General features: G+C 35.7%; 1 protein-coding gene across 8 annotated transcripts in view; it reads left to right on the plus strand.

Annotated features, from left to right (window-relative positions):
• The first annotated feature begins 1056 nt into the window (after positions 1-1056).
• Positions 1057-26055, plus strand: part of LOC107853760 — a 32988-nt gene continuing 7989 nt past the window's right edge. For 3 of the 8 annotated variants that reach the window (XM_016698751.2, XM_016698749.2, XM_016698752.2), the window contains exons 1-2: positions 1057-1380; positions 2451-2573. The gene's annotated coding sequence lies outside the window, so the exon portion shown is untranslated. Of the gene's footprint in view, positions 1381-2450; positions 2574-20825; positions 20887-26055 lie in introns of all 8 variants that reach the window. The other 5 variants (XM_047396051.1, XM_047396052.1, XM_016698753.2 and 2 more) reach the window with 3 other exon arrangements.

Consider the following 26055-nt stretch of genomic DNA (forward strand, 5'->3'; position numbering starts at 1 on the left):
CATTAAATAGCACTTGAGTTGATTACCTTTGTAACAAGCTGGGTGTAATCAAAATATATGCTCCATCTTGAGGGCGTTTTATAGAATGCATGTAGACTATTTCCTAGGAATATACATAATACATACATACTATACATACATACATATATATATATAGCAGATTTTCAGGAATCACTTTTATTTCTTTCCTTAGTTAGAACCTTGTCTACAGGTATTTATATTGCTTACCTCTAGGAATAAGATATCAAGTTATTCTTAATACCTTGGGAAATGCATGGTATCATAGCCAGGTCTATCCCTATTTAGTCTCCTGATCCATGCGGCAGTTGGGCCCTAGGCATGAGGGGGGTTTAGATTGGGTAAAAGTCCCACATTTGTTGCGGAATGCACTGATGGTTTTCTTGTATGGACTTCAGCAATCCTCCCCTCAAGATCTAGCTTTTGGGGTTAAGTTAGGCCTAGATACCATATCATTACAATTGGGCTTGTTTTTAGTGAGGTTGTATGTAAACTAGAATTTATCTCAAAGGCCAGAAGTATATCTTTTAAGAAAAATAATTGATCTTCATTTTTCCCCATCTATCACAATTGTATCATCTTCTTAAAGAATGTGAATTATTTCAACATAATTTCCACCCCTTCAAGTTTTTTTAGCTTAGCCATATCAATAAACACAATTGCAGTAGTCGATAGGAAATAGTTCAACTCATGTACTTTTCGTTCTATCCAAGACTATCATTCAAGGATGAATGTTTTAAAGGAGAGAGAGTGTAACACCTTGAACTTGAAAGCCAAAAATTTGGATTGAGCTATATATAGAGTTAGACCCGAATATAGTAAATTTATTTGTATCTAGGTATAGCTATCATGTCGTAAGTGTTGGTGGGGCATTGGATATGAATTAAGAGCCTAAGAAATATTGAGTGCGAATTTGAGTTGAAAGGTCCTTTAGCGATTAAGTTTTCATATAGGTTCATACATTGGTCAATCTCAAACAAACATTCATCCTACAATAGTAGAGTTTCATGACCTATTACTATCAGATTAAGGTTTTTCAAGTCTTCTCCCCAATTCCACCAACTGTTCATTAATCCAAGATTTAGGGTATTGCACAGGCTGCACGACCGCACTTAAGGCAAATGTATTAGAAAGGGTGTTATGGTCATTTTAACCTATTGGGAACCGTTTCTTTTCTGGGGTTAATTGTGGGAATTGGGTCTATTACCTCGAAAAAACTCCAATCATCCAGTTACTTAGGGGCATTAATTAAAAATCATCTTCCTCTTCTCAAGACTCAGTTCTCCAGAATCCAAAGGAAGTTAATTCAAGAATCAAACTTAATTCTTTCTTTTTGGGTTATAATCTTTCTAGTGTTTCAAGGTATGTAGAACTACTTCTTCTATGTAATTATTCAAGTTCCATTCTCCTCCTATTTCAGATTATCCGCCGAATCTGTAGTCTTTTGATTGAATTTCTATAACTGTGTCAATTAATAGAATCCTTTAACTAAATAGTCTGAGATATCTATGATGAACTCCTTATGTCATGATTTCCCCCATATTATGTGAATTATTACTCCCCTTATGATTTGATTCCTCAATTAGGGATTTTATTACTATATGAAGTTATGTAATCTCTGAAATTCATGAACTTGTGAAATACTGATTAAAAGATTAAATTTTATCATGAACCCTATACAATTCTCGAATTTTCTGCAAATTTTGAATTTTCTAAATAATGGAACTTTCATAGTCTTATAAAATGACCTTTCTTAACTATATTTTATAGATGGTCATACGATCTCCTTAACCATAACTGTGTTAAAATAACTTGAATTTCCAAAATCTCCATAACCTCCAAAATGTCAAGAAGTCTCTTCCTTATGAACTATGACCTAACAAATAATCCATGCAACTTCTAACACTATAAAATTTCATTGAGAATGAGTTTATTAGAATGAGTTCTGGCCTTATCATAGGATCTCTCCTGAAGTTTTTTCTCCATATAGTGATGAGAATCTATATCTTATGAACCATGGCTGAAAATATATTTTTTCGTATAGGATAGAGATCATTCTATAAGTCGGATAACTCTTTTTCATGAGTCCCAAAAAGTACTAGTTATGGATCCTTGTTATCAAATATGTCATGTCATGTTGTATGCCCGGGGAGGTATAGGATGGCTTAGTTGCACAGATGTCAGACACCATGCTCTTACATAGAGGTTTATGTCAGTTCACCACTTCCATAAATAACTAAAACTATTAATTCACATTACATCACCATTTATTATTTCATTTTTTACCATTGTCCCTTTACATTATCATTTCTTGGAGTGTACCCATTATGTTTCCATTTGCATGTTTTACCATTTTGTTTATGTGGTTTTTCATACCTATACATTCCATGTATTGACAATCTCAGAAGCTGCATCATTTCATGATGATGCAGGTTTTGAGATGTATATTCATGATTTCATGCAGTACTAGATCCATTCATATCAACTGTTAGTGAGCCCTCCTTCATTCAAAAAGGCATTGTTTGTACTTTGGTGGACTAGTTCCATGTTTTGAGGTATATCGGAATCTTGTCTTCATTGACATTGATTAATGTGTTTTGAGGCTTTGGACACACTAGTAGATGCCAGATTCACTTAAGTATAGTTTATTCTTATGTTTTAAAATTTTCATTATTATGGTTTAAGACCTTTCTCCATTTATGAATTAATTGGATTTTTCTTCGGTATATTACTCATGATATAAAATCATTTCTTTCGTACTTATGAATTGTAACACCCCAGGTGTTATGGGGTTTAGAAAAACCTAAAACAAGCCTACATAACCCATATCTTGAGCGTGAAACATTAAGGGAAGATTGTGTACATTGGGGGAGGTTTGGGAACTAAAATTAGGTCGTGTATCAAGAAAACAGTTGTGCGGGATCGCTTAGCAATACAAGGGGGTCCTCAAAGGCTCACTGCCTCTCCCCCGCATTGATCCTCGTGTCGTAAAGCTGCTACTTCACGTTGTGCTTCACGTTGTAGGGCTGGGGGTTCACCTTGGTATTTGCACCGCAACCCCTATTCTTTTATCAATGGTACTTCGTTGTAAAGGTGTTTTAAAATAATTTTGGTCCTTTTACGTTCAATAAACTGTCCTATCTTTACATAACTCAATTCTAAGCCTTAAAACTTCCATATTCTCTAAAAAAGGGTCATTCTTTGGGTTGAAAAGCATTAAGGTTAGGGTTCTAGCTTGGGGATTTTCTTCTTCCTATTTCTGTGAAATTTCTCTTCAAATAAGGCATGTTGCTCATTCCCTAACTTGTATTTTACATTATGTCATAAATTTACTCAATATTCTTGTGTTTTGGATGATGTGTTTGAAATTGAGTTGAGGATTTTTGGTTGTTATCACTTACATTACCTTTTTCATGTTTTTAATCATTCATTCTTTGTTTAATTAATAGCTTTTGAAACTGAATTCGTGCATTATTGTAATGGTTGAAATAGGTAACATAGGTTTTGCCAAATTGATGATTTTTTGGCATAGTAATAGCACTAACCTCAACCCACAATGTGATCTTGGTTTTGAATATGTATTGTTACATAATTTAACTTATCATTTGAAACCTTACATTGTATTAAAGGATAAATGGATAAAAAGGATTTGGATATCCTTGGTGGCTATGGTTTGGATTTTTGTAATTGGTGTCAGTAACTTTGAACTACTGGAATTCAGAAATAAATAACTCTGTCCTCAAAATATGAAGAGTCAGCATTATATATGCTACTGATAACCTGAGCTGCTAAGTACGGTCAGGAACCTGAGCGTCCGAACCTATCATATGAGACATCATAGTGCAAAGAAAGAGTATGTTTCAGTACTTTCAATGTAATGGTATGCTAAGTGAGATAGGATGATATACATGAGTTCATATACATGAGATGTTAGCTGACTGAATTAACATCATGAAACAACTGAATAAGAGTTCATCCAAAAATTCTAACTACTAATCATACTAAATATGCAATACTGTGCATATAACGTTTGCCTGAATTTGACTGAACTAAAGTACTGAATTCTAATGGCTAGATAACTGATAGCCATGGTTCTGTAGAACTATCTGAGTTCACTGAATTCTAAAACTGAATACTGATTACTGAGTACTGAATACTGAGACTGCAACTGTGGGAGTGTTCATCTAACTTAAAAAGCCCAATTATAAACTAAGTTGGTGTAAAACCTGTGACTCCAATTAGAAGGGTGTTAGAAACATGCCATGGGTACTAACAATGACTATGTGGATCCACTAAATAATCACCCTGATCTAGCAGGTGAGATATATGTTACCCTCAATGGGCAGGTGAACTCTTTACCAACCCTTAACTGGCAGGTTGATATGTTTTAACTTATGCTCGCTACGTAGTTCTGAAACTAAGGAATTGCTACTAAAGATCACACCCTCAACTGGCAGGTGAGACCCCTCCCTAGGTTAGCTTAATACTAAATCCTACTCCCAACTGAATAGACACCACTAGACTGCACTAGGCTTGACTGAACTGTTACTGATCGTGTTGACTGACTGAACTGGATTGAGTTCACCGAGTTCTATAATAGACTGAGTACTATTGTTCATGACATTACTGATACCATTTTGCAGCTATTGTAATTCTAGGTAAACAACTAGATTATCAGGTATTGAATACCCCAGAACTCTATTAAATCAATAGTAAAACATGACAAAATCTTGAAGGCATTACATTAATTACTATTCACCATGCATTCATTTAGAAATTTTGTCAAACACTTGAGGGGCATAACATGTACATGCATGGGACCGCATGATAACATGTCATGAACTCACTCTTTAATTTACACAGGCATTCTAGCAAACACTTGGGGAGCATAATTAGTGCACATAGAAATCATCAAGATATAAGCATCACGTCTACAACATTCAACTTGCAAATTGAAGGGTTTAACATGGAATCACATAATTCTACATACATGCTAATTAATTCACTTGAAACTTGTATAAATCTTGATTTGAGGACCATACAACAATGCATACATGAACACAATCCAATTCAACCATGTAAATCATAAAATCAATAAACTTACAGTTTCAAAAAGGGTTTTCGAACACCAAAGGTGGAAGGAAACCCAAGGATGAACACCTAACATACCTTAATTGTGAAATTATTTAGAATTGGAGTGAATTCTTGGGACTTGAATCTTGAGCTTGATGAACTAGGGTTTGTTCTGGAGAGGATTTTGAGAATAAAAAATGAATTTTGCCCTTTTTAAAGTTAATTCTCATGTTTTAGTTGAATTGGGTGAGGGAAAAATGACCTAAATTCCCTTGGAAACTCAGAATTTAATGCACAAAAACTGCCCAGGGATGTAATTGGCAACGCGCTGCGTCGACGGGATTGGCGTAATCACTGATACATCATTTTGATGGGTGCAACACCGAAGCCAATGCAATGTGTCAAGATCGTGTTGGCTCGTTGTTTTGCCCATCCAAACATGAGCCAAATATTAGCTGAATTTTTCTAAGTCTTGGACCCCTTTTTGGCTTTCTATAAAGGACCGAAATCACTAGGATTTACGGGGTCTTACAATATCACCCACTTGGAACATTCATCCTCGAATGAGACTGACTAAACTGAGAATACTGATACATTAAGTTTACATGTTGAACATGCATAACTTAAGCATGATTACATGACTTAGACTAATTTATGAATGCATGACTATCATGAGAATGATATGCAATGGTAATTGATACCAAGTTTGTAAAGTTAATTTGATCATGGAACTGACTAAATTTAAGGAAGGCTATTACCTCAAGCAGAGTCTGAGCTTGGAGAGAAGCACTGAGGATAATTGGTTCATATGTTTGCCTCTACTTCTCAAGTAGCTCTCTCAATAGACTAATTCCGCCAAAGAACTTTGACCAAAGGAACTTCTTTGTTCCTCAATCTGTGAATCTTACGAATAATGACTTGAACTGGGACTTCCTCATAAGAGAGATTGTTCTAAATATCTATACTCTCTATAGGGACTACAACTGCTGGGTCACATATGCACTTCTTTATCAAGGAGACGTGAAATGCTTGGTGTACTGAAGCTAAGTCTGAAGGAAACTCAAGCTCGTAAGCTACCTTTCTAAATTGGCTAAGAATTCTATACGGACCGATATATCGGGGACTAAGCTTCCCTTTCTTTCCAAATCTCTTTACTCCCTTCATGGGAGATATTTTCAAATACATACAATCACCAATATCAAACTCGAGATGTTTTTTTCTCACATCAGTATATGATTTCTATAGGCTCTGAGTGTCTTAAGCCTCTCCCTAATCTATTGAACCTTAAGGAATGAAATACTAAGTCACACCCTGCCAACGCAGTCTGAGCTACCTCAAACCAACCAATGGGAGACCTACATCTCCTACAATAACGTGCATCAAATGGAGCAACCTGAATACTAAAGTGATTGTTGTTATTATACGTAAACTCAATCATAGGCAAGTGGTCATCCCAACTACCCTTAAAGTCAATGACACACACTCTTAACATATCTTTTAGAGTCTGAATGATCCTATCTTCTTAACCATCTATCTAAGGGTGGAAGGTTGTACTGAGATGGATTTAGGTACCAATACCCTTTTGGAAGGCTTTCCAAATAAGAGAGGTGAACTACGGACCTCTATATCAAATGATAGAGAACAGAACACCATGCAACCTGACCAACTCTCTAATATAGAGCCTGGCATGGTTCTATATTAAATAAGAGGTATGAACTGGTAAGAAATGAGTGGATTTGGTTATCCTATGTACAATGACCCAAATCAAATTATGCTGACGACGATTACGAGGCAAACCTATCACAAAGTCCATGTTCACTTTCTCCCACTTCCATGTGGGAATATTGAAATCCTGCATAGACCCACTAGGCTTCTGATGCTCAATCTTAACCTACTGCCACGTAGAGCACTAAGCCACAAACTCTGCAATGTTTATCTTTATCACACTCTACCAATAGAATTTCCATAAATTGTGATACATCTTAGTGGCCCCTGGATGAATTGAGTAACGCACACCATACGCTTCTGCAAGAATCCATTATCTCATGCCATCCACACATGGCATACACAATCTATCCTAGCAAAAGAACACAACATCTCTCCCTTAGGAGAAAACCTCTACCTTCTGATATCTGACTGACTCTTTTTAACTTAACTAAAATTGGATCCCTGTCCTATTTTACTTTCACCCTGAAAACCAAGGAAGATTCCGAACTATTCTGCACCTATACACTACTCTCAGCTGAATCACTCAAAGGAATACCCAACCTGGTAAGTTGATGAACTTCCTGAACTAACATCATCTTACCATCCTCAACATGAACAACATTACCCATGGACAACCTACTGATTGCATCTGCCACTATATTGGCCTTGCCTAGGTGGTATAGAACACTCATGTCATAATTTTTTAATAACTCTAACCACCTTCCCTGACGTAAGTTCAATTCTTTCTAAAAAAATACATACTGCAGGCTTTTATGGTCTGTGAACACATCAATATGTAACCCATACAAATAGTGCATCCAAAGTTTTAAGGCAAACACTACAGCTGCTAACTCAAGATCATGGGTAGGGTAATTCTTTCCATGGGACTTAAGCTGTCTAGAGGCATAGGATACAACCTTACCCTTCAGCATCAAAACACAACCCAAACCAACTCTGGAAGCATCACAATAAACAACAAATCTATCTGAACTGTCGGGAAAAGTTAGAATTGTGGTTGTAGTGAGTTGGATCTTGAACTCGTGAAAACTCTTCTCACAAGAATCTGACCATTAGAATTCGGGCTTCTTCTGAGTAAATCTGGACATAGGGATGCAATAGATGAAAATCCTTCAACAAACCATTGGTAATAGCTAGCTAAACCTAAGAACTTCCTGATATCTGATGAAGAGATAGGTTTGAGCCAGTTTCTCACTTCTTTAGTGTTTTGAGGATCAAATCTAATGCCATCACCGGAAACTATATGACCAAGGAAAGCTACTGACCTTAGCCAAAATTCACATTTACTAAATTTGGAGAATAACTGATGGGCTCGGAGAGTCTGTCATAAAATTTTGAGGTCGTATACGTGATCATTTTTACTATGGGAGTAGACAAAAATGTCATCAATAAAGACTATGAAAAACATGTCCAAGTACTTCTTGAACACACGGTTCTTCAAGTCCAGGAAAATTTCTAGGCCATTGGTAAAACGAAATAACATGACTAGAAATTTGAAGTGACCATACCAAGTTTTGAAAGCTATTTTCAGAAAGTCACATTCTTTAACTGTGAGCGATGATAGCCTAATCTGAGATCTACCTTAGAAAAGTAACTGGCACCCTGAAGTTGGTCATACAAGTCATCGATTTTGGGAAGTGGTTACTTTTTCTTGACTGTGACTTTGTCCAACTAATAGTAGATAATACACAATTTGAGAGAACCGTCTGTCTTACACATGAATAGAACTGGTGCACTCCACGAGGAAATACTAAACCTAATGAACCCCTTATTTAGGAGATCTTTCAACTATTCTTTTAATTCTTAAGTTCTACTGGAGCTATTTTGTATGACAAAATAGAGGTAGGTTGAGTATCTGGAAAAAAGTCTATTCCGAAGTCAATTTTCATCTCGGGAAGAACTCTGAAAAGATCTTGGGGAAACATATTTGGAAATTCACATGCTACTAAAACTGATTGAAGTTTAAGGGTCTCAAAACTAGAGTCTTTGACTCAAACGAGATGATAGACACACCCCTTGGATATCATTTTTCTAGCTCAAAGGTAGGAAATAAGCTGACCTCTATGTGCTGATGTTCTATTCCTCTATTCTAGGATAGGTTCATTTAAGAACTGAAAAGAGACAACTCTATTTCTGCCGTCAACTGAAGCATAGCATAAATGAAGCCAATCCATGCTGAGAATGATGTCAAAATCTATCATCTCTAACTCTACTAAGTCTACTGAAGTAACTTTCTAAGATATCATAATTGGAAAGTTCCTGTATAGCCACCGAGCAATGATAGACTCACCCACTGGGGTAGAGACTGAGAAGGTCTCTGCAAGGATTTCGAGACTGACTTCAAAGTCAATAGTTATATAAGGAGTTACAAAAAACAAAGATGCTCCTGGATCAAGCAAATCATAAAGATGTAAATGGTAAAATTTTAATGTATTAGTGACCACATAAGGAAAATATTCCTGATCCTGTCGAGAGTAAAGTACATAGAGTCTGTTTGGGTGCTACCCACTAGTGGCACTGAAATAGGCACCCTATTGAGATGGGTGACTAGACTGAGCTGGGGGGGATTATACTGACCCTGTGAACCTGATTAAGGACAATCTCTGATCTATAACCTGACTTGCCACACCCAAAACACATATCACTACTAGCTCTGTAGAAACCCTAATGGTTTTTACCACACTTCTATCAAAGAGGATTTGTTCATGCACTGCTAACGCTACCCTGAGATTTAGATCCTCCTGCCCTATCCTTATTACCATATCTTAACTTAGGCACTGGAGCACTGGCTGAGGGTAGAGTTAGAACCAAAGATTTCAGGAAGCACTGAGGATAATTACCACCCTCTAACTTAGGCTAAGTAAAGATGAAGGTACCTGTTCTAGCCCTCTTGTTTTCCCTCTCTTTCTCCTTAGTCTTTTGCTCCTCAATCTATTGAGCATGGACCATCAATCTAGGCAAGTCTATCACATTAATAAGCATTGCGGTCTAACACCCTTGACCACACTATCGAATACCCCAAACACAAACTTACTCATCATAGACCTACTATCAGCTACCACATGCTGAGCATATCTAGTTAAATGAGTAAACATAAGAGAATTCTCCTTCAGTATCATGCTAACCTACTTCAAGTTAATGAATTCCAACACCTTAGCTTCCTTTAACTCGAATAGGAAGAACCTATCTAGAAAGGCAGTAGCAAACTTCTCACATTCAATAGGTCCTGGATCTACGGCCCTATCTATGTTCCATTAGTTAAAAGATGTATGAGCCACATCATGCAACTAATATGCAGCTAACTTAGCACTCTCACTAGCAGTTACCTCCATAATTTCTATGACCTTCTACGTCATGTCAAGGAATTTATTTGGGTCCTCTTCAGACTTAGACCCTGAAAAATGATAGAGGATTCAATCAGGTGAAGTCCTAAATTCTAGCTTCGATAGTATTGGCCACTGGGTTAACCTGAATAGCAGTTGGGCATTCATTCTATGCTGCTACAGAATGAGCTAGACTTGTAAAAGCTGCTCCAAATTCTGCGTAAGAGACATGCTTATCCAGGGGTTCTTCCTTAATGGGCAGAGATACTGGCTGGTTTCAAGTTTTTCTTCCATTAGTCTTTTTTGGAGGCATAAGTATTAAACAAAAGGAAAACTTGGATTAGACAGAGAGTTTAACTTGAGATCATGTTCACTCGCACGACATGAATTCTGAAAGAAGGGAACTCTTCCTAAAAATGCCTCATAGCCTTTAGTCCATAAGTGTGGCATGCTACACACCCATGGACAAGACTCTACTTGATGATACTTTCAAACTCCCTAGGACTCTTTAAAATCGTAGGATCTGATACCAAGTTTGAAATGCCACGAGATTGCACCATGGGCAACACATAATGCTTACAATCTCAAAAAAACACAAGCTAACCCATGACTGGTACCTACTAAGATTTCCATAAGGTTCATAAACTAAAAAAAAATACCGAATACTGATAATAATACTGAAAAAAAATAAAAATTGGTCTAAAATAGTCTAGTTCGAAAGCCTCTAACTATCTGAATATGGAGTTGACGGGACAAGTCCCCAACTAACTCCGACTACTGGACATACTGAACTACTATAATGCTAAAATAATTAACTCTATCCTTAAAATAAGAGGACTGAGCTTTATAATTGTTGCTGATAACATGAGATACTATGTATGATCAGGAACCTAATCGTCTGAACCTATGATATGAGACATCATAGCACAAAGAAAGAGTATGCACTAGTACTTTGAATATATTGGTATGCTAAGTAAGGTACGTTGATATACATGGTTTCATATGCATGAGATGATAGTTGATTGAATGAACATCATGAAATAACTGAATAAGAATACATGATAAAACTGTAACCACTGATCATGCTGACTATGAATATTATGCATATAACCTCTGCCTGAATTTGATTGACCTAAAGTGCTGAATTGCGATTGATAACTGATAGCCACAGTTTATATAATTATCTTATTTCTTTACTGAATTTTGAGCCTGAATACTGATTACTGAATACTGAGATTATAATTGTGGGACTATTTATCTAACCAACTATAACACCCCAAAATCTGGTTCTGAGAAATCACACGGTGCTCAAGACTATGAGTAGCTTAAGCTAACCCTGTCTACCTGTTATTAAATCTGAATCTCATAATAAAGGAAATATAAACATAAAATTCATGCTAAATGCAAAAACTGTCTGAATGTAGTATCTGAAATAATGTCTAAAATCTCAATACTGAATAAATTGAATCAAAAGTAGTAGTCTAACAAGCCTCAACTACTAATGCTTAGAGAGTCACTGAGATAGACCCCCAGCTAACTCAAACTGTTTGAAAACAATACTGAATCATGTAAAACTACTAAGTTGTAGATCCTGAATGAATAAGTCCCCGAACTATGAGGACTCACCAACTGTCAGATGTAGATGAAGATGCTCGAACTACTCACGCTGCTGATGCTGACCACCTGAACCTACATTATGAGACAATGTGGCACATAGACATATATGTGGATCAGTACTTTGAGGATGTATTGAGTTTATGGGGGTAAATGCATAAGTAAAATATCATTTCATAATCATCATTTATAAAACAATGTATGCTAAATGTAAATGACTCGCATGAGCTCGAATATCTAAAATACTGAGATCAGGAATAAGAAATCAATCATACTTTATAAATCTAGTAGGTAATAACATTTAGTTTTGAAAGTTGTACTTGTAATCTCTCTTTAAATCATACTATATATGTGTAAAAAGGAGCCACTCTTAAATGTAATCTCTAAAAACTAGAAAATTGTTGGTAAATTCTTTCTGTATAGCGTAGTCTGAATAAATTCTCTAAATCGACATAAACCATGGGAGTTACATGGAGTCTAATATCTCTTCCTCCTAAGGAAGAAACCTCATGTTAGGGAGAGGTGTCATACTCTTACCTGGGAGTATAACCTTAGCTTAAGTGATCACTATCTCAGCCCACTCTGGCCCTTTACTCTTAAATCTTTGGTGGCACGTAGTTTTGGGGTATGAGACCCTTAATTCATACCCAACTCGATGTTAAATACTACTCCCATTTTATTTTCTACATAAATCTTTCTGTAAATGCACTTTAAAACTAGCTTAGGGTTTAATATGAAACCAGTTATGCATTTATCTGAATTAATATGTAAATGAAGCTATTTTGCTTTTTGTACTATATAATAAATCTGTAAAGTGGATTCCAAAACTTATCTAAGGATCAAAAGATCAAAACTCTATTGTAAATCTGATATAATCAGATCATAAGTTGCTTAAAGCATCATTTTTCGCAAAGTCTCAACATATAAACTTGGGGCTTAATAACCCATGTATCAAACTCATGTCAAAACATCAGAATAATCATGCTTGATAATGGAAACAACGATAATTCATCTCAAAATTAGTAATTAACTGCAATAGGCATGAAAATATAAAAATAGACATGCAATTCATCTTCAAAATATCTCAAAAATTCATGACTTTGCAAATAGCAATAATGGTTATGAACCCTAACTCAAAACTCATGTAATATCATTAAAACTCATATGAATTTAATGTAAAAGCTTGGTTTTGGGCACAAGGATGGAAGAAGATTCTTGTTCATAAACCCCATATACCTTGATTGATGATTAGATGGAGAAACTTGAATTTTTAATTCTTATTTTAGTTCTTGAAGATGGATTCTTTCTTATCTTGCCTTGGGAATCCTTGATCTTAAGCTTTCTTGGAGAATCAATTGAGTATTTTGATTTCTTGGAGAAGAGATTTTAGAGCTCTAGGATTTTGCTTTTGAAGAGAATGATGAATAATAACCACAAACTGCTTTGAATATGATTAATCTTGTCTTTTTGACAGATTGGGGCCTTGTGAATTGACCAAAACACCCTTTTCAAACTTCTAAATAGAAGTGGGAAAGAGAAACATTTTTCAATTTGGCTGGCCACTGCGTTGCGCCACTGTCACAATAGTTTATAGAAAAATGGATGAGTGGAAACTGTACATTCTCAGCGATGCAGCACCATCGTGGTGCCACATTGAAATTCCATTTTGGCCACTAGTGCAATGCCCCAATATCGCGTTGAGCTATTTGAAATCAATAATAGGTAATTGGCCCTCTCTACGATGCGCCAATATCACACCAGTTTGCTAGAATAGGACAATTGGGAATTTGGGCTTCTCCGCAATGCGGGCCTATCATGGAGGGCCACTAGAATTTGACAATTATCATTTTACCCTTCTCTGTGATGAGCCGAGTGCCCATGTGGAACACTGTCAACTTAAAAACATCATAACTCCTTAACCGAGTGTCTGTATTGGGCGGATTTGGTATCAATGGAAAGCTTATTCAACTTTCCACACAATGGGAGGTCTAAATCTAAAAAATTCTACACAAAATAAATATTATTCATTTTAGAAACTATCTCTTAACATTTTTTGAATGAATTTAAGCTAGGAAAAATGCGGGGTGTTACACCGACATACCCCGATTATAAACTGGGTTGCAGTCCAACCTGTGACCCCAGTTGGAAGTGTGTCAGTTCCATGCCATGGGTACTAACAATGGCTATGTGGATCAACTAAAGAATATCCCTAATCTCTTAGGTTAGATATGTGTTACCCTCAACTAGCAGGAGAACACTGTACCAACCCTAAATTGGCAGGTTGATATATTTTAACCTACGCTGGCTACATAGTTTAGGAACTAAGGGACTGCTACTAAAGATCACACCGTTAACTGGCCGGTGAAACCAAATCCCTAGGATCTCTCGATGCTGAATCCTACTCAAAACTTAATAGACACTGAATAGATCACTAGAATATACTAGTCTTGACTGAACTGTTACTGATCGTATTGACTGACTGAACGGTACTGAGTTCACTTAGTTCTCTAACTGGCTAAATACTACTGTTCATAATGTTACTAAGACAATTTTATGGATACTGTGATTCTAGGAAAATAGCTAGATTATCGGGTATTGAATATCCCCATGACTAGATAACATCAATAGTAAAACATGGTAAAATCTTGAAGGCATTTGATTAATTACTATTCACAATGCATTCATTTAGACATTTTATCAAACACTTGAGGGGCATGAATTTGTACATGAATGGGACCACATTATAAAATGACATGAATTCACTCTTTAATTTACATAGGCATTCTATCAAACACGTGGGAAGCATAATAGGTGCACGTAAAAAAGATCAAGATATAAACATCATGACTACAACGTTCAACTTGCAAATTCAAGGGTTTAATATGAGAATCACATAATTCTAAATACATGTTAATTAATTCTCTTGAAACTAGTATAAATCTTGATTTGAATACCATGCAACAGGACATACATGAACACAATCCAATTCAAACCTATAAATCATGAAATTAATAAACTTAGAGTTTTAAAAAAATGTTTTGAACTCGAAGTGTGGAAGGAAACCCAAGGATGAACACCTAACATACCTTAACTGTTGAATTCTTGAGAATTGTGGAGAATTCTTGGGACTTTAATCTTGAGCATGATGAACTAGGGTTTCTTCTTGACAGTATTTTGAGAATAAAGAATGAATTTTGCCCTTCTTAGAGTTAAATCTTGTGTTTTAGCTGAATTTGGTGAGGGGAAAAGGATTTAAATGCCCTAGGAAACTCGGAATTTAATGCACAAAAACTACCCAGCGATGCGATTGGCGACGCGCCACATCAATGGGATCAACATTACCACTGACGTGTCTCATCAATGCATGCAATGCGTTAGCCAAAGCGACACATTAAGATGGCATTTGCTTGCAATTTTTCCCATCCAAACATGACCCAAACGAAGTCCAAAAATTTTGAAAATAACCCAATATGACCTATTGACATCCCTAATCATGAATCAACTTAAAATCGACATCCGAAGGTCGGAAAGATCAAATATAAGATCATCAAATTTCAAAGGCTAAAAATGCTTCTAAGTCTTAACACTTAGCTGAATTTTTCTAAGTCTGGGACCCCTTTTTGCCATGCTATAAAGGACCGAAATGACTAGTATTTATGGGGTCTTACAATTGTTTATGCTAATGTTTTAAGCTATCATGTTTTATGACCTTTGTCCCTATGCCGGCATCCTTTATATATGTGTAAATATTTTGCATGTGGTTTATGACTAGATTTTGTTAAATCTATTGTTTATCCCTTTTCCCTTGGGTTACATGCCAGTGCTCCCTATATGCTACATTATTTTATGATGTAGGTTTCTATGACTTTTCAATTGATTCAGTGAAGCATTAGCTGGTTTGGTACTCCTACAGTGAAGTTGTCACAACTTGAGTAGGGCCCTGGCTGTAACAGGCATACGGAACCATGAAAGCCGAGAGCCATCTTAACTTGAAATCATATGCAACATTCATCTATTATCAAAATGTGGAAAACAAATGGAAACATGGTCGTTGTGCTATTTTAACTGAGCAATGCGGACATAAGTTCAATAAAACTCAAACCATCTAATACAAGTCTGCGAAATCTCTACTATAAATGAAAACAACAATCTTTTTGAAATGGGGTCAAGGCCCCTGATTGGACTATGAACTAAAACCAAATGAGATAAACATAAGTGAATAATCCGCCTTCCAAAGTAAGGGAGGCTCACCAACTCTGAATGTCTGACAACAATCCACGGTTTCGCAGGACCGCTAGACTAGGCCTTAGAACTTGAAATATAGGGGGTCAATACAAATGTACTGGTATGTGGAACAACCCAGAATAGAATGTTTCTATACAAAACAGGTGAGAGCATTTTATAATAACAGTGATACATACTTTTCGAAACAATATCTGAACCTTTCTTTTAAATAGTTATATTTAAATTTCATGAAAATTAGTTCAACACAAACGTATGCTTTCATCAAAAGGATTCCATGATACATACTTTTTGAAACAATATCTGAATCCTTCTTTATAAACATGATTAAGGATCTTTATTCTTAATAAAACAGTAAATCTTATGCCCATGAAGTTTAGGGTAGTCCCACATACCTTAGTTGAAGAAGAAAACGTGAAAAGATTGACCCTTTCATCTTTAATATACAAATCCTAGGTTACTTTTCTCTTCTTATATTTAAGAAAGATAAGCTAGGGATTTATGAGGGTTAATGCATATTTAAGGGCCTTTATTTCGTTGATAGATGTTTTGGGATGGTTATGGAACATGAAAGAATTGGTTTCCCTTGAAATAATTCAAAGACGGAGCCCCTATACTATAAAACATTAGGTGGGCGACGCCCAGCCCATGGCCTAACACCAAGTGGGAGGTACCAAGCCCATGGCCTAGCTTAAGATGAGCGATGCCCAGGCTATATCCTAGCTTGGACAGTGTCTCATTCACACTCTCATAACTTTGACTCCGGACTCGGATTAGTGAATGGTCAGAGGCTTTGGAAAGAAAACTCAAAGGGATTTCATTTGATATATAGTAGGCCTCATGTATCTATATATACTAGGAGAAATTTTCGCTGGAAGTTGACCCATGATAAATCGTCAACTAAAAATCAATCGATGGGAATGTGCTCAACTTAACTTTTGAGCTAGAAGATTCTTATGGTGTATATCCATATACAAGGATGTTTCTAAACTATAGAAATATAAGTAACACTTATTTCTAACTAGACACCATTATGTTTGGGTCCATATACATTGGAAAGATGGTTAAACTTTAGCCCAAAAGTGTGGGATGTTACATTATCTCCTCCTTAGGATCATTCATCCCCGAATGATGGGTAGGGACTTGTTGGAGATCTAAAAATATGGAATAAGGAACGTTACCTCGCATTGAACATTTTTCCCCAATAAAATATATAAATGCATCAAAGATATTCATGATAACCCTTAGTGAAAAGTGTAGCACGAAGCGTGAGATAATAAGGATTGACATAGAAGTGACCTTGCACATGTGTTCTAGAGATCATAATCATTACAAGATATGTATGGGTTTATTTGTTGATCAAGGGCTTAATTTACAGTGGTACTAATCAGAAAATAAGATTTTACGGAAGATAAGAAATAGAAGCATTCTCTACCTTACAAGATACAATGAATAGACCTAAAACCTAGAGACACTACTCAATTATGTCCCGAACAACAAATATCATACTATATTATTTCCAACTTAAAATTCTCCCAAAGAACTTCCAACTACAAGAGTTTGAGTCCCACTATATAATCCTTCTATCTAGCACCTAACTCGGAGAAAAGAGGTGCTAGCTTAAGCTATGGGATCCTGCACTTTACATCCCATTAAGAAAACTACTTCACCATATCACTACCATTGAAAACACTATAGTTTAAAATCTAGGAATACCGACCACATAATACATTGGTTTGCATTTTCATCAATCACAACATTCAAACCTATCGTTACTACACCCACTTCACGGATCTCTCCACTAAGACTTGAAAATTCAATCACCCTCACAAATATTTTCACCACAGATCTCCTTTCTAATTATCTCATGTACCCCCTTCTCCTATAACCTTAGCTAAAGAAATCACATCAAAATTCAAACCTTCAAGAACATCTACTCCCTTACCTAAAACATTACTATACTTCTACAACCACCATAATACTAACATAAGGAGTGTCATTGAGGGACTCAAGCATAAGAATTATGAAAAGGAGTAACAATATTCGATTATAACATATGCCTATAGCACTACTCAAGGTAGGATATGAGATAAAGATACAATAAAGTAGGCTCGAAGTTCTTCATACATCAGATATCACGATAATAAATAGAGAGTAGTTCAGGCATAAAAATAACACAACATGAGTTCTTAGGACAGACCATAGTGAGAAACATGAGCGTTTATATCATGAGTCATATAACATTAGGTCGGAATTCATGATAATTAAAAATATTGTTTCTCATTTTCAGAGTTGAGATAGTCATGAGTTTGCATGAACCTTATCACTTTGGCTAATCTTGACGTAAAATGAATCGGTAACATATAGAAATTATAGTTTCTTCGAACCAAGAATTATATGAGACATGGATTTTTTCTTGGATCATGAGCAACATAACATAGAGCTTGGATACTTGGAATATTTAATCATTGAGGGAAGCTATTGCTGCTAGCTTGGAGATCGAAACATGACATGAATTATATAGAGAGCTCAAACCTGGGACATAGGCAGGACTTGAATGGACAAGACATTGGTAGATGTCCGTTCAAATTGACATAGGAGGATCTTGATTGAATATGAATTGATTTATCATGATTCCTACTTTAAACTTGAAACAACAAGAAGATTTGGGAACTACCTTAATTCATCATCTCCCTCTTAAATCAAAGTCACAGTCCTATACTTAAGGACATAACCTCACATCAAAGCTATAGCCACAACTCTCAACTCAAGGATACATCATATATATAAATGTTAAACTCTCCCTGATGAACTATACTCTAATGGACTTTCTTTCCAAAAATTCTACTCTTAACTTTCACTAGCCTCTATAGCTATCACTTTACAACTCCCACTCTCATGAGCGTACACATCTATACTTCTTATAACAAAGGGGGTATCGGTATACATATGAATACAAACTCCCCTCAATAAATATTAATACAAAAACACCAAATTTTTTCTAGGACATCCCCTTCAGCAACACTAATCCTAACAACCTCAACCGTCAAAGTCATCGACTTATGACTAACATTATCATGGGCATGGAAATCCATGCTTCTTAAAACATACCTCTAATCATATAACTTACAACTTAACAAAATTTGTAAGACAACACCAAAGGCGCATATTTCCCACTTATATTTTCTCAATTCAATTCTATATAATGCTATACAAAAACTCCCCAGACTTTTCCATACTACAAGATAAAAGAATGAAATCTAGGTACATGTGACACTCATACACATCACACCTTATCTTTCAACATGCTACCTCGGGGTTCAACTTATTACTTTATACTTACGCACTTATCTACTTAATGACTCAACCACAGTTCATCATCCTTAATACTAATATTCATGATTATATATATATATATCACACTTTCCCACTCCTTATTCCGCAAGTTGCCAACCTAGGATATTTCAAACATTATATCAAGTTAACTTATTCCACAGAACATGCACTATCAATCTTGAGCTTTTATTCTTGCCACTACACTTCACAACTAACGTTCAAGCCTATTGTCTAAGAACACAAATCATATGAAGCATGCCACACACTATACTAATCAATTAAATAGAAATGTTAGCCTAAGTCTCTTATTTCACTTAAATATGGCCCATAAGTTCTTGCTCTCCACGACATTACTACTACGCCTCAAAATCTACTACATACCTTCTCACATGTACTACTAATTTACAACTACTAGAGAAAAGACAATCAAGCAGGGGTAAAGTCATATAATAAGGACAGTTGCTATTAATCTTATAATATAACCCATTACGATCTTATCTACAAATTCCACTTTCTCACATTATTTTTTATACCATGCATACATTTTGAATATCTCCAAATTCAATTTTCACCAATGAGTATCTACCCATAACTTATTGACTAATCTACCCTTTCCATTCATAGCCTATAAATGATTTCTAAAACAATCATAACTATTCATTCTAGGATCCTTCCCTATTTTGAATAAATAATAATCATAGTCAACCACTTTCTTCACAGACTAACATACAATCTCCAAATATTACTACCATATTAGTATATCACTATAAAATTACAATCCATCCCTCAATCAATAGTTATACAACTAAACTAGATTCTTTATGCAAAAGTCACCCTCGTTCTTACTTCTAAGCTTGTGACTGTGTATCACTAACTTTTGGACCATCTTACAAGCTCATAGGTTATGACACTTTATCACATACTACTACTCAGGTGGAAATATTGTTCCAACATTCTGATACATCTCATTACCCTTAAGCTTGACATTTGCAACATAGATTTTAGAAAAGGGAATGAATACACCTCATACCTCAGGCTGAAAAGCGTGATTTCATCAGGATAAAGTATACACTTAAATTAATACACCATGAAGCACTAATGGACTACTCTCAAGTCCTTGTACTATTCTATAATCTTTTATGACTCAATTAGAAAAGATCACATCATTTAGACTCTAAGCTTTTGCACTTGAAATAACTTGACAATGAACTCGCACTCTAAACTCAAATTAATAAATGGTAAAAGGCTTTTGAAAGAAGACTCGAAGGTATTTAATTTGATATATAGTAGGCCATATAAATATATATATACTAGGAGAAATAGTTGCTGGAATTCGAGTCATGAAAAATCATCAACTAAACCAATTGATTGAAAAGTACTCAACTTAACTTTTGAACTATGAGATTATTATGGTGTATATTCATATCCAAGTATGTTTCCACACTAAGTAAATATAAGTCAAACTTATTTATAACTAGACACCATTCGATTTAGGTTCATATACGTTGGAAATATGGTTCAACTTTAGCTTGAAAGTGCGGGTATTACAAAAGTGGTAAGCTTCCATCCTTTTGAATGACATATAATTTCATTAGGTTTCCTTTATCATTATAGTTTGATGTATTTCTTTTGTCATCGTTGGAGGCATATCCAAACTTAGTTGGTATTCATGGATTAGAGGTTTTTGTGGACACTATTGGGATGTTATAGTGATTTTATTTTGATGCTCGAATTCTTGTTTAAAGTATCTTTCCCTCTTATTAGTTTTGTTGTATTTTTCTATTTTCTTTTTACTGATCTATTAATGTAAGGCTAAGGAGGTTGTCTATGGCTCATGGAGGGTTTGAGATGCCTATTATGGCCAGCCCTGGGTTCAGGTCATAATAAGATTGGCATTAGAGCATGATTTAGGGTCACTGGGTATCCATAAATTCATGTCGTAGAGAGTCCCTTTTATGGGTGTTTAGCATGCCACACATATAAAGGCGATGGTACAAGGTATTTAGGAATGTTTCCCTTTTTTGTGTTTTATTTTGGGCTATAGAGTCTAGATATCATGAAACTTCTCTATCTCATAGCTTACTCACATTTTAGATCATGCCTCCCCAATGATCTGGCGGTCATAGGGACTCAGCTAGAACCTCTATCCTACCTGAGGCAAATACGGAGGAAATTTGCCCTGCTTATGGGATTTTAAATCAGCCTAGGGTCTCTATTCTATACTACACTTATCCATACGGGGTTCCACTAGTCCCTACTAGTCCTACTTGGTCATACTAAGCTAGTGATACTTATGCTCAGCCAACTTAGGGAGATATTTCATATGCAGAGTTCCATCAATCTATCTATATGCTTTCTCAGATTGTGGTATCATAGTCTCGTTGATCTGATTTTGTTGGTCTTATTGCTAGTTTATCTGAGGTCACTCAAGTTAGCTAATTTATAAGGTTAAGTCTCTAAACCTTTATAGGCTTTATAGTTGTGAAGGATTCTCAGGGTTCTATTAATGAGATAAAGAAGATCTTTAGAGTGATGTATGCTACTAATTTGGAAGGAATGAAGTTTACTTCTTATCAGTTAAATTATGTGGCTTACTAGTGGTATCAGGAGTAAGAAGATTAGAGGGGTGATGATGCTGAGCCAACCGAGTGGGATGAGTTTTCAAGTGCCTTTGTTGATTACTTTTTTCCTCCTGATTTGAGGAAGGCTAAGGTAAATAGTTTGTGAACTTAAATTAGGGTAAGTTTAGTATTAAGGAGTATTCAATAAAGTTCCAATAGTTATCCCATTATTCTTCAGAGTTGGTATCTAATATAAGGTCCAGAATGAGAAAGTTCACGTCTGGTTTGTCCCATAATTATGTGTTAGAGTGTAAGGTTGCTTTGATAAATAATGATGTAGACATACCCAGGCTAGTGGTTTATATGCAGAAGGTGCAGGATTAGATAAGGAAGCAATTAGCAATAGATAAAAGGCATAGCTAGAAATTCAGGTATATAGAGCAGGGTGTAAATTAGTAGAATAGTAGGAAAGATGGTAGGCAATGGACTTAGATGAAAATCTGGGTAAATTCTAATTTATTAGCTCGTGATCCTTGTCCTCAGACTTTAAGTGATCAGCATTTTTAGAATAGTAGTGGTCCTAAGGAATAGGGTGCCTAGTCTTAGGTTAGTGAAGCTCAGTCAAACCCACCTTATCCGCCTTTCAATTTTTTTGGATAGCTTCACCATGGATATTATGAGGAGGACAGGAATTTGTGTCTTAATTATGATCAGCCTAGTCATCTATCGAGAAAATTATCCTACAGCTAGAGTTTCCACTGGAGCTAATAAGCTCCCAGTTGCCACATCTTATATCCTACACCTAAGGGCTCCACTTTAGGTATCGGCAATGGCTGAAATCTCCTCTATGCACTTACTACTAATCAGGAATCTGAGGCATCCACAAATATTATCACAACTATGTTACAGCTCTTTTCCCATGATGTTTTTTTGTTTGCTTGATCTAGGTTTTACCTTATCTCATATAACCCCTTATGTTGTTGTAAACTTTGGTTTTGGTAGAGAAAATATTTTCAACCCCTTTTTGTTTCTACTCCTGTGGAAGATTCTATTATTGCTAAAATAATCTATAGGGGTTGTGTGGTATTTATTCACCATAGGTAGACGTTGGTGGATTTGATAAAACTTGATATGGTGGATGTTGATGTAATCTTGGGGATGGATTATCTCCATTCATGCTATGCTTCTCTAGATTATTGGACCCAAAAGGTTAATTTTTATTTTCGTAATGAATCTGTGATTAAATGGGAGTGGAGTTCATTAGTACCCAAAGAGGAGTTTATTTCTTATCTTAGAGCTCAAAAAATAATATCCAAAGGGTGTCTGTATCATCTAGTTTGGGTTAAGGATTCTAACTCTGAGAGCCCCTCTTTACAATTTGTCCAAGGGTTAGTGAATTTCCTATAGTGTTTCCTGATGATATTCCTAGAATTCCTCCGAATAGGGAAATATATTTTAGGATTGATATCCTACCTAATACCTGTCCCATTTTCATTCCTCCTTGTAGGATGGCTCCAGTTGAACTAAAGGAACTAAATGAGTAATAGAAGGATCTTCTTGATATAGGTTTTATTCATCCTAGTCTTTCTCTTTGGGGTGCTCCTATACTTTTTGTATGAAAGAAAGATAGTCCTCATCAAATGTGTACAAATTATCGCCAGTTAAATAAGGTTACAATAAAAAATAAGTACCCTTGTCCTAGGATTGATAACCTCTTCTATCAGTTTTGGGGTGCTAGGCTTCATTGACCTATCATAATTTGAATTTAGGAAGGTCGATATTCCTAAGACTAATTTTCAGACCCAGTATGGCCTTAATGAGTTTTTGGTTATGTCATTTCGGTTGACTAATGCCCTGACTGCTTTCATGGATCTTATGAAATGGGTGTTCAGAAAGTTTTTAGATTTAATTGTTATAGTCTTCTTGATAACATCCTGCTGTTCTATAAAGGTGTGAAGGATTATGCTAATCACCTTTGAATTGTGTTACAAAATCTTAATGACCAAAAATTATATGTAAGATTTCTAAGTGTAAATTTCGATCAAGTGCTGTGACTATCTCGAGCATGTTGTTTCTAGTGAGGGTATCAAGGTGGGTTCTCAAAAGATTAAGGTGGTTAAGAAGTGGCCTAGACCTATGACTCCAACCTGCATTAGGAGCTTCTTGGGTTTGGTCAGGTACTATAGGAGGTTTGTCAAAATTTTCTCATCTATTGTTGCTCTACTAATGAGGTTAACCTAGAAAAAGGTTAAACTTTTGTGTGCTTGTGAAGGCAGTTTTGAGAACTTAAAGGATGAGTTATCTTTTGCGCCAGTTTTGACCTTACCCGAGAGTACTGATGGGTTTGCTATATATTGTGATGCATCTTGTGTAGGACTGCGTTGTGTTTTAATGCATCATGAGAAGGTTGTAGCCTCTTTTCCCAGGTAGCTTAAGGCTTATGAGAGAAATTATCTACCCATAATTTAAAGTTGGCAATTGCGGTCTTTGCTTTGAAGATTTGATGCCATTATTTGTATAGGGTATATGTAGACATATATTCAGACCAAAATATCTTATAGTATGTGTTTAACTAGAAGGAATTAAATGTCACCAAGAGGTGGTGTCTTTAATTGCTTAAGGATTATGACATGACCTTGCACTGCTATCCAAGTAAAGTTAATGTTATTGCTGATGCTCGTAGCAGATTTTCCATAGGGAGTCTGTCTCACGTTGAAGAGGAGAAAAGAGGATTAGTGAAGGATATTCACCATCCAATTTAGGAGTTTGCCTCTTAGACTCTAAAGATGGTGTGGCGATCAATTAAGAAATGGTTAAATCATCTCTTGGTGTTGAGGGCAAGGAGAAATAGGTTTTGGATCCTATACTTATGTAAATCAAAGATTATGTGGGTCAGCAAAAGGTTGTGGCTTTTGTAATTGGGGGAGATAGCATCTTAAGATATCAATAATAGTTATCTGTTCCTGATGTAGATAGGCTATGGAACAGAATTTTGATCAAAGCTTATAAGTTCAGATATAAAGTACATCTAGGTTTGACCAAAATATATCATCACTTGAAGGAAATCTATTGGTGGAATATTATGAAGAAGGATGTGGTAAATTTTGTTACTAAGTGTAGGGTTTATCATCAAGTAAAGATTGAATAGTTAAGTTCTGGTGTCATGTCCCAAGAGATAGAATTAACCATATGGAAGTGGGAGATAATTAATATGGATTTCATTATGGGTCTTCCACGATCTCAAAATCAATATGATTCTATTTGGGTCATTGTAGATAAAATGACCAAGTCTGCTCATTTCTTGCCTATAAGGTCTAACTACCTAGGGGAGGATTATGCCAAGTTGTTCATTCAGTAGATTGATAAGTTTTATGGAGTGCCAGTGTCCATCATTTCAGACTGAGGTACGCAGTTCTCTTCATATTTTTGGTATTAGTTTTAGAAAGGTTTAGGTACTCAAGTCAACCTTAGATTGCTTTGATCCACTCAAATGGATAGACAAGTGGAGCGTACTGTTCAAACCTTAGAAGATATGTCAAGGGTTGATGTGATTGATTTTAAAGGTAGTTAGGTTGACCATTTGCCTCTTATTAAGTTTGCTTACAATAATATTTATCATTCTAGTATCGAAATGACCTCTTTTGAGGCTCTTTATGGTAGGAGGTGCATGTCTCATATTGGATGGTTTGAGGTAGGTAAAACTAGGTTTTTTGGCCCTGACTTGGTTCACCAAGCCATGCAAAAGGTGAAGGTGATTAGGGAAAGACTTAAGACTACACAAAGTCACAAGAAGTCTTATATGGATGCAAGGGGGAGAGAGTTAGAGTTTGAAATTGGAGATTGGGTATTCTTGAAGGTTTCTCTTATGAAAGAAGTCATGAGATTTTTTATGAAAGGGAAACTTAGTCCCCATTACATTAGTCCATCTTAGATTTTAACGAAGATTGGGAATGACAATTATGAATTAGATTTACCAACAAGTTTGGCCTTGATTCATCCTATTTTCAGTGTGTCCATGCATAAAAAGTGTGTGGGTGACCCTTCTTTAATAGTGTTTGTTGAGGATGTTGGTGTTAAGGATTCTTTGTTTTATAAGAAAGTCCCAGTTGAAATATTAGATAGGTAATTTCGCAGGTTAAGGATAAAGAATATAACTTCGGTGA

This window comes from Capsicum annuum, chromosome 9, assembly GCF_002878395.1.
Source record: "Capsicum annuum cultivar UCD-10X-F1 chromosome 9, UCD10Xv1.1, whole genome shotgun sequence".
In the NCBI taxonomy this organism is placed as follows: domain Eukaryota; kingdom Viridiplantae; phylum Streptophyta; class Magnoliopsida; order Solanales; family Solanaceae; genus Capsicum; species Capsicum annuum.